General features: G+C 39.7%; 1 protein-coding gene across 2 annotated transcripts in view; it reads left to right on the top strand.

Annotated features, from left to right (window-relative positions):
* The first annotated feature begins 501 nt into the window (after nucleotides 1-501).
* The window catches only part of syne4 (spectrin repeat containing nuclear envelope family member 4), a 53,765-nt gene continuing 43,324 nt past the window's right edge, over nucleotides 502-10,942 (top strand). The window contains exon 1 of one of the 2 annotated variants that reach the window (XM_062962426.1): nucleotides 502-672. The gene's annotated coding sequence lies outside the window, so the exon portion shown is untranslated. The other variant, XM_062962425.1, reaches the window with a different exon arrangement.

Genomic DNA, 10,942 nt, shown 5'->3' with positions numbered 1-10,942 from the left:
CACGGATTCAGCATCCACAGGTTGACAAATACAGGGTGTGTCTACACCAGGCATGGGCAAACTTGGGCCCTCCAGGTGTTTTGGACTTCAACTCCCACAAATAGTTTTTGATTTATTCAATACAGTTATATATTGCAATTATACATTTTTGTTATTTAAACTAGACATATTGTGAAAATATGGGTTTTTTCTCTCAAAGTGACACACCACCCAAGTCATGCTGGGATTTTTTTTTTTTTGGTGAATTTTGACACACCAAGCGCAAAAGGTTGCCCATCATTGGCCTTGATTGAGCCTGGGCCATTCAAAGTGGCATCAAAACACACTTAATTTGACAGTGTAGACACGCCCAGGAAAGCTTGGTAAGGCCGGAAAAGGCCACGAGCACATTCCCAGGTGAAGAGATCCATCAAGGATCCTGTATTCCTGGTTTGCAGGTGTGACTTAGCTCAATGCCTTTTGCCTTTTGCCTGGCCCAAAACGAGGCTCACCTGGCTCTCACCTGGGCTGGGCGTGTTTATTTTCTCCCCCTTGTTTCCATCCCTTGGCTGGAGTTCGAGTTACCTGCCAACTTGGCCCCTCCCTGTCCCTCTTTGTGCAGGTATCTCCACAGCACAGCACACCTGGGCAGAGATTTCGGTTAAGGGAAAGCGGCAGGTATCCCTCTTTAAGGTAAAGAATCGGGTGGAGGCCTGTGTATCTTTTCGGAAGCACCAGATGATGCAAGGGATCTGAAAGGCCTTGGGATACCTGTTTAATGATTGACAGGTGGGGAAAGCAAAAGGTCAGGCTCCATAGTGGAAAGGGTGTCGGGTTGCCGGGCGGATTTCGTCTCCCTGGGACCACAGGACCCAATACGGTCTACCTTTCCAGGTGAGTACTTCTATATCATTTATGGTGCATCTAGATCAGGTCTGGGCCAACTTGGGTCATCCAGGTGTTTTGGACTGCAACTCCCATCATTCCTAACAGAACTTGCCAACATTATATGCTAGTTTTATAGATATGTACAGTAGAGTCTCGCTTATCCAACGTAAACGGGCCGGCAGAACGTTGGAAAAGCGAATATGTTGGATAATAAGAAATATTAAGTAAAAGCCTATTAAACATTAAATTAGGTTATGATTTTACAAATTAAGCACCAAAACATCCTGTTATACAACAAATTTGACAGAAAAAGTAGTTCAATATGCAGTAATGCTACGTAGTAATTACTGTATTCACGAATTTAGCACCAAAATATCACGATATATTGAAAACATTGACTACAAAAATGCGTTGGATAATCCAGAATGTTGGATAAGTGAATGTTGGATTAGTGAGACTCTACTGTACTAGCTTTGCCCGGCCGCGCGTTGCTGTGGCTTATGCCTTCAGAGTGTTGCTCTTTATTTACTGTCCTGATTTTAGAGATTATATTGTTCTGTATTATTATATCACAGTCATTATTACATATTATATTTATAATCTTATATTATCTGCATAGAACTGGATTATATGAGGCCCCTTCTACACAGCTGTATAAAATGCACACTGAAGTGGATTATATGGCAGTGTGGACTCAAGATAATCCAGTTCAAAGCAGATAATATAAGATTATAAATGGGTTATATAGCTGTGTGGAAGGGCCTTGAGTCTACACTGCCATATACTGTAATCCAGTTAAAATCTGATAATCTGTATTTTATAGGCAGTGTGGAAGAGGCCTAAGTGAGGCCTAACTCTGCCTGTCCCCTGGGCTGAGAGGGTTGCGAGGAGACCAAGTGGGCGGAGCTTAGCCTTCTAATTGGCAGCAATTGGATAAAAACAGTTATTCCTCTCCCTCTAATTAGGACTTTATTTTTCTTTTCTTTTTGTTGTATGAATGTAGAGGCATGGATGAGGGGTTGTGCTGCCAAGTTTAGTGTTTCTGGGGTGTGTAGTTTTGTTGTTTTGTCCTAGGCCGAAATTTCATTACCCTTTTATATATATAGATATACAGTAGAGTCTCACTTATCCAAGATAAACGGGCCAGCAGAATGTTGGATAAGCGAATATCTTGGAAAATAAGGAGGGATTAAGGAAAAGCCTATTAAACATCAAATTGGGTTATGATTTACAAATTAAGCACCAAAACATAATGTTTTACAACAAATTTGACAGAAAAAGCAGTTCAATACGCAGTAATGTTATGTTGTAATTACTGTATTTACGAATTTAGCACCAAAATATCACGATGTATTGAAAACGTTGACTACAAAAATGCTTTGGATAATCCAGAATGTTGGATAAGTGAATGTTGGATAAGTGATACTCTACTGTATATGTAAATATATATATACACACACACATATATGTGTGTGTGTGTGTGTGTATATATATATACACAATATAATTTACAATAATGTATAATAATTATAACATATTGTATATACATATAATATTCATAATATTATATTGTAATACGATATAATACTAATAATACAATATAATCATATTAATTATTTATTATATTTTACATGTAATATTACTAATAATATTACGATATATGGATACAGTACAATATAGTAATTTATTACCAGTATTGTACTATGCTAATAATATAATATTGTATTTAAATTTAATTTGTAAGCCGCTCTGAGAATGTAGCAAATAAATAAATAAAAAACTTGTGGAAGTTGCAGTCCAAAACACCTGGAAGACCCAAGTTGTCCCAGGCCTGATCTACACTGTATAATTAATGCACTTTGATACTACTTTAACTAAAGCGCCTTCTTCTTTGCAAGGTAAATTTGGACATTTTCCCCTTGTCCTACATTCTTATGTCTCGAGACCTTGCCAAACTGCAACTCCAAGGGTTTCACAGCACTGAGAGAAACTAAAGTGGTGTGGAACTGCATCCATTCGACAGTGTAGATCCACTCCAGACAGTTTTCTTTCAGAGCTTCACCTTGCATTTGATGGTTCTATCTTTGTGTATTTTCCAAACATTGCAAACATTTCCAGGGCGGCTAAAGCAAACACGACAACGTTCCTCTCCGAACCACTGCTGCAGGGAAAGCAAACAGACTTTGAATACATTTGAATGGTTTCAAACTGCGAATCTTGTAATACTGTTTATATTTAATTTGCATAATTGTATATTTTAAATTGCATGCTAATGCTTTTCTATAAGGTGCTTTGAGTCTCCTTCGGGAGAGATCAAGAGATGTATAATAATAATAATAATAATAATAATAATAATAATAATAATAATAATAATAATGATAATAATAAAAACCAGTACAAGAAAACCGCACTACAAACTAGAGCTGACAGCTGGCACAACAAAACATTGCATGGAAAGTTCCTTGACAAAACTGAAGGAAAAGCTGAGAAGGAGAAGACCTGGCTCTGGCTCACGAATGGGACCCTGAAGAAGGAGACAGAAGGCCTGATCCTTGCAGCCCAGAACATCAGAACAAAGGCAATTAATAATAATAATAATAATAATAATAATAATAATAATAATAATAATAATAATAATAGAAGACCTGGCTCTGGCTCACGAATGGGACCCTGAAGAAGGAGACAGAAGGCCTGATCCTTGCAGCCCAGGAGCAAGCCATCCGGACAAAGGCAATTAATAATAATAATAATAATAATAATAATAATAATAATAATAGAAGACCTGGCTCTGGCTCACGAATGGGACCCTGAAGAAGGAGACAGAAGGCCTGATCCTTGCAGCCCAGGAGCAAGACATCAGGACAAAGGCAATTAATAATAATAATAATAATAATAATAATAATAATAGAAGACCTGGCTCTGGCTCACGAATGGGACCCTGAAGAAGGAGACAGAAGGCCTGATCCTTGTAGCCCAGGAGCAAGACATCAGGACAAAGGCAATTAATAATAATAATAATAATAATAATAATAGAAGACCTGGCTCTGGCTCACGAATGGGACCCTGAAGAAGGAGACAGAAGGCCTGATCCTTGCAGCCCAGGAGCAAGCCATCCGGACAAAGGCAATTAATAATAATAATAATAATAATAATAATAATAGAAGACCTGGCTCTGGCTCACGAATGGGACCCTGAAGAAGGAGACAGAAGGCCTGATCCTTGCAGCCCAGGAGCAAGCCATCCGGACAAAGGCAATTAATAATAATAATAATAATAATAATAATAATAATAGAAGACCTGGCTCTGGCTCACAAATGGGACCTTGAAGAAGGAGACAGAAGGCCTGATCCTTGCAGCCCAGGAGCAAGACACCAGGACAAAGGCCATTCAGGCCAAGATCGAAAAATCAGCTGATGACCCAAAATGCAGACTGTGCAAAGAAACCGACGAAACCATTGATCATATCCTCAGCTGCTGTAAGAAAATCGCACAGACAGACTACAAACAGAGGCACAACCATGTGGCCCAAAGGATTCACTGGAACTTATGCCTCAAGTACCACCTCCCAGCAGTAAAGAACTGGTGGGATCACAAACCTGCAAAAGTATTGGAAAATGAGCATGTGAAGATACTGTGGAACTTCTGAATGCAGACTGACAAAGTTCTGGAACACAACACACCAGATATCACAGTTGTGGAAAAGAACAAGGTTTGGATCATTGATGTCGCCATCCCAGGTGAAAAACAACAGGAAAAACTCAACCGCTCTCAGGACCTCAAGATTGAACTTCAAAGACTCTGGCAGAAACCAGTGCAGGTAGTCCCGGTGGTGATGGGCACACTGGGTGCCGTGCCAAAAGATCTCAGCCGGCATTTGGAAACAATAGACGTTGACAAAATCACAATCTGCCAACTGCAAAAGGCCACCCGACTGGGATCTGCACGCATCATCCGAAAATACATCACACAGTCCCAGACACTTGGGAAGTGTTCGACTTGTGATTTTGTGATACGAAATCCAGCATATCTATCTTGTTTGCTGTGTCATAAAATAATAATAATAATAATAATAATAATAATAATAATAATTTATTCTTATATCCCGCCCCATCTCCCCAAGGGGACTTGGGGTGGCTTACAAAGAGACCATGCTCAAACAATATAAAAATACAACAGTAAATCCAAACACAGTAATAAATACATCGAGAAAAAGCATACAACAACAATTTAAAAACAATTAAAATATGTTCCATGCCATATATATATATAATATATATATTAGCTGTGCCCAGCCACGCGTTGCTTTGGTGAAGTATGGTGGTATGGGAAATAAAATAATAATAATAATAATAATAATAATAATAATAATAATAATAATAATAAAAAGTGCTTTTAGGGTGTTTTAAAGATGTTTTTTAAAGATGTTTTTAAGATGTTTTTTAAATTGTTGATTTTAGCCGGTTCTTGTAAGCCGCTCCGAGCCCTAGGGGAGTGGCGGCATATAAGTTTGAAAAATAAATAAATAAATAAATAAATAACTTTATTTATACCCCGCCACCATCTCCCCAACGGGGACTCGGGGCGGCTTACATGGGGCCATGCCCAGAACAATACAAAATCACAAAATATAAATAGAACAACAAATCATAACACATTAAACAATACAATAAAAGATAATATACACTACATTAAGCAAAATCAAAAGAACAATAAATATCTTATATTATCTGCTTATAACTGGATTCTAAGTTCTGAGGCCCGTTCTACACAGCTGTATAAAATGCACACTGAAGTGGATTATATGGCAGTGTGGAGTCAAGATATTCCAGTGCAAAGCAGATAATATAAGATTCTAAATGGGTTATATAACTGTGTGGAAGGGCCTTGAGTCTGCACTGCCATATAATCCAGTTCAAATCAGATAATTTATATTTTATAGGCAGTGTGGAAGAGGCCTAAGTGAGGCCTAACTCTGCCTGTGCCCTGGGATGAGTGGGTTGCTAGGAGACCTTTTTTTTTTTTTGCCGTCAGGATCATATTCGGATGCTTTTTTCAATTGTGGAAGTGACTTTTGCATCATTTCCAGGCCATGGTTGCATGTGCCTACATTCAGGTGCCAGGAGAGATTCCCGGGCTCCTGTCTGCAAAGCTTTGTGCAATCCCCTTTGCATTTGCTCCTTGCCAATATCAACATAGACTTTTGTGCTTTGTGGTTGGTGCCACGTGGATTTGTAAACAGCAAAGTACAACCGTTGTGAATCCAGATGAACCCAATTGCGGTCCAGAAACTTGTATTTCCCAACTCTGAAGTCTATCGTGGGGCATCTATGCGCTCGAATGATATCACTCGGCACATGCTCAGATCTATCTGCAGGATTCGGTTTTGTAGATTTAAATCTAGGCTTATGGAAGCTGCAAGCTCTGGTTGCATGGGAAACGAGATGAAAGGCACTCCGCACATGCTCAGAAACCCTGCTCAAACCCATCTGCAGCTCCAATTTGGAACTCCTGCCTCTTAGGCCCTCTGAACATGTGCAGAGTGCTCCGTTTCTGGTTTCATGGGAATGAGATAAAAAGAGATCTATCTGCGGAATTTGGTTTTGTAGCTTTAAATCTCAAACTTATCCAGAGGTCTTTGAGTTGACGTTCTGACTCTGGAACCCAAGTGGTTTCATGGGAAGGAGATGCGAAGCACTCTGCACATGCTCAGGAGCCTTGCTCCAACCCAGCTGCAGCTCCAGCTTGGAACTGCTGCCTCTTAGGCCCTCTGAGCATGTGCAGAGTGCTCTTTTTATGGAGAAGGCAAAACTAGTTTTGTGGGAATGGGATGAATAACACTCTGCACATGCTCACTTTGGAAGCCTTAAATTCCAGGCTTAGGGGGCCGGCAAGCTCTGGTTGCATGGGAAGCGAGGTGAAGAACACTCTGCACATGCTCAGAGGCCCTGCTCAAGCCTATCTAATCTTTGAGTTGATGTTGTGACTCTGAAACCCAACTGGTTTTGTGGGAATGAGATGCAAGGCACTCTGCACATGCTCACAAGCCTCGCTCAGACCTGTGTGCAGCTCCAACCTGGAACTCCTGCCTCTTAGGCTCTCTGAGCATGTGCAGAGTCCTTTTTTTAATGAGGAAGGCCAACTGGTTTAGTGGGAGTGAGATGAAAAGCACTCTGCACATGCACAGAGATACTTTGTGGGTCTATATGCAGACTTACTTTGGAAACCTTAAATTCCAGGCTTATGGGGCCGGCAAGCTCTGGTTGCATGGGAAACGAGATGAAAAGCACTCTGCGCATGCTCAGAGGCCCTCTTCAAACCTGTCTAGAAGCTTTGAGTTGATGTTCTGACTCTGAAGCCCAAGTGGTTTCGTGGGAAGGAGATGCAAAGCACTCTGCACATGCTCAGAAGCCCTGCTCAAACCCATTTGCAGCTCCAATTTGCAACTCCTGCCTCTTAGGCCCTCTGAGCATGTGCAGAGTGCTTTTATGGAGAAGGCAAAACTGGTTTCATGGGAAGGAGATTAAAAGCACTCTGCACATGCTCAGAAGCCATGCTCAGATCTATTTGCAGCTTCAACTTTATGAGGAGGGCAAACCAAGGGAGGCAAAAAGCACTCTGCACATGCTCAGAGGCCCTGCTCAGATCTATCTGCAGCTTCAACTTTATGATTAGAGCAAACCAAGGGAGGCAAAAAGCACTCTGTACATGCTCAGAGGCCGTGCTCAGATCTATCTGCAGCTTCAACTTTATGAGGAGAGCAAACCAAGGGAGGCAAAAAGCACTCTGTACATGCTCAGAGGCCGTGCTCAGATCTATCTGCAGCTTCAACTTTATGAGGAGAGCAAACCAAGGGAGGCAAAAAGCACTCTGTACATGCTCAGAGGCCGTGCTCAGCTCTATCTGCAGCTTCAACTTTATGAGGAGGGCAAACCAAGGGAGGCAAAAAGCACTCTGCACATGCTCGGAGTCCCCCCTTTTCAACTTTTCTTGCCTTGGTGACTTTGTTATATGTTGCTAGATGTCTTATCTCATTGAGACGGGAAGCTTTCGAGCCCTGGAATTGCGTGTTGGCGAAATAAACGCATTGACCTAAATACGATTTTTTGCCTCTCCTATGTAGAATTAAATACATTCAAATATCCGCTGAGCTTTCCGAAATGCCGATTTGGAGTCATCTTGGAAGAAAAGGATCCAAGGGATGCAAACGCAGCAAATGGGAGATTTGCAGAATTATTTTTAGGGCCTTGCAACGCTAGAAATTAAGGGATCGAGTGACAATTGCAGAAAAAGGTGGCAAGAATGCCCTCTTTATTATTATTATTTTGCTTCCTTTGGCAATAAAAGATTTTGTGTTCCAATGCAATGTCTTTTTTTGATAATCTCCATAAATCCCTTCTCTTGTGACAATATCCTTTCGGGCCTTTTCCCTTTTGAATGAGACATTCATTCGCTTTGTTTGTTGTGTGTGGCATTGGTTACTGGAAACAGCAGAAAACCGAAAGGGAAAAATCGGATTTCCTTTCTTTTGTCCCCGATTTGGGACGGGGATTTATATGTATTTGTTTTGTCGCCTTGGCACATGGGTTTTGGAGTCCGCATTTGAATGAATGCATCAGGATAAATGCAGCCCAAAACCAGTCATTTCACCAAACTGTACTTTGAGGGCTTCTTATAGGGTTGCCGAAACCCTGGATAAGGTTGCAGTCCCTTTAAATACCAGGTAGAAAAGGTGTTTCAACAGGTATTAATTGCCTTCTGCACAATTTAAAGGAGCACGAACCCTGCAACGTTTTCATTGAGTCCTGGATTGTTTTAATTAAAGGTGCACGAGTCCCAAAATGGCTTTATTAATGACTTATTATTATTATTATCAACACAACGACGTTGTATGGCACAGCAAACAAGATAGATATGCTGGATTTCGTTTCGCAAAACCACAAGTCGAACACTTCCCAAGTGTCTAGGACTGTGTGATGTATTTTCTGATGATGCGTGCAGATCCCAGTAGGGTGGCCTTTTGCAGTTGGCAGATGGTGATTTTGTCAATGTCTATTGTTTCCAAATGCCGGCTGAGATCTTTTGGCACAGCACCCAGTGTGCCCATCACCACCGGGACCACCTGTACTGGTTTCTGCCAGAGTCTTTGAAGTTCAATCTTGAGGTCCTGATAGCGGCTGAGTTTTTCCTGTTGTTTTTCATCTATGCGACTGTCACCTGGGATGGCAACATCAATGATCCAAACCTTGTTCTTTTCCACAACTGTGATGTCTGGTGTGTTGTGTTCCAGAACTTTGTCAGTCTGAATTCGGAAGTCCCACAATATCTTTGCATGTTCATTTTCCACAACCTTTGCAGGTTTGTGATCCCACCAGTTCTTTGCTGCTGCGAGGTGGTACTTGAGGCATAAGTTCCAATTAATCATTTGGGCCACATAGTTGTGCCTCTGTTTGTAGTCTGTCTGTGCGATTTTCTTACAGCAGCTGAGGATATGATCAATGGTTTCGTCGGTTTCCTTGCACAGTCTGCATTTTGGGTCATCAGCTGATTTTTCAATCTTGGCCTTAATTGCATTTGTTATTTGTTGTTATTATTATTATTATTATTATTATTATTATTATTATTATTATTATTAGCGACATTTATATACCGCCCTTCTCACCCCGAAGGGGACTCAGGGCGGTTTACAAGTATATATACATACAATATATTATATTATACAACTACATTGCAATATTATTAGTAATATTGCTTGTAATATAAATATACAATTATAATAGTGAATTATAATTATTATTACATTGTATTACAACATAATATTATTATTAATATTAATATTATATATATTCATGTGTATGACCTGAGAACTGTTATAATTAAAGGTACAGGAATCCTGGGATGCCTTTATTAATTATATATGCCCCCAGAACCATTATAATTAAAGGTGCAAGAGCCCTGGGATGGCTTTATTAATTATATATGCCCCTAGAACAGTGATAATTAACAGTGCATGAGTCCTAGTATGCTTTTATTAATTATATATGCCCCCAGAACCATTATAATTAAAGGTGTATGAGTCCTGAGATGGTTTTATTAATTATACAGTAGAGTCTCACTTATCCAACACTCACTTATCCAACGTTCTGGATTATCCAACGCATTTTTGTAGTCAATGTTTTCAATATGTCGTGATATTTTGGTGCTAAATTTGTAAATACAGTAATTACTACATAGCATTACTGCGTATTGAACTACTTTTTCTGCCAAATTTGTTGTCTAACATGATGTTTTGGTGCTTCATTTGTAAAATCATAACCTAATTTGATGTTTAATAGGCTTTTCCTTAATGCCTCCTTATTATCCAACATATTCACTTATCCAACATTCTGCCGGCCCGTTTATGTTGGATAAGTGAGACTCTACTGTATATGCCCCCAGAACTGTTATAATTAAAGGTGCAAGAGCCCTGGGATGGCTTTATTAATTATATATGCCCCCAGAACAGTTATAATTAAAGGTGCATTAATCCTAGTATGAATTTAATTATGACCCCAGAACCGTTATAATTAAAGGTGCAAGAGCCCTGGAATGACTTTATTAATTTTATATGACCCCAGATTGTTATACTTAAAGGTGTAAGAGCCCTGGAATGCCTTTATTAATTATATATGCCCCCAGAACCGTTATAATTAAAGGTGCATGAGTCTTGGAATGGCTTTATTAATTATATATGCCCCCAGAACAGTTATAATTAAATGTGCATGAGTCCTGGAATACCTTTATTAATTATATATGACCCCAGAACAGTGATAATTAAAGGTGCACAAGTCCTGGAATGGCTTTATTAATTTTATATGACCCCAGACTGTTATAATTAAAGGTGCAAGAGCCCTGGAATGGCTTTATTAATTATATATGCCCCCATAACAATGATAATTAAAGGTTCATGAGTCCTGGGATGGCTTTATTAATTATATATGTCCCCAGAACAGTTATAATTAAAGGTGCAAGAGCCCTGGGATGGCTTTATTAATTATATATGCCCCCAGAACAGTTATAATTAAAGGTGCATTAATCC

Source organism: Anolis carolinensis, unplaced genomic scaffold (genome assembly GCF_035594765.1).
Source record: "Anolis carolinensis isolate JA03-04 unplaced genomic scaffold, rAnoCar3.1.pri scaffold_10, whole genome shotgun sequence".
Taxonomy (NCBI): domain Eukaryota; kingdom Metazoa; phylum Chordata; class Lepidosauria; order Squamata; family Dactyloidae; genus Anolis; species Anolis carolinensis.
Note: the sequence above shows the minus strand (reverse complement) of the source record. Positions and strands in the feature narration are given on the sequence as shown.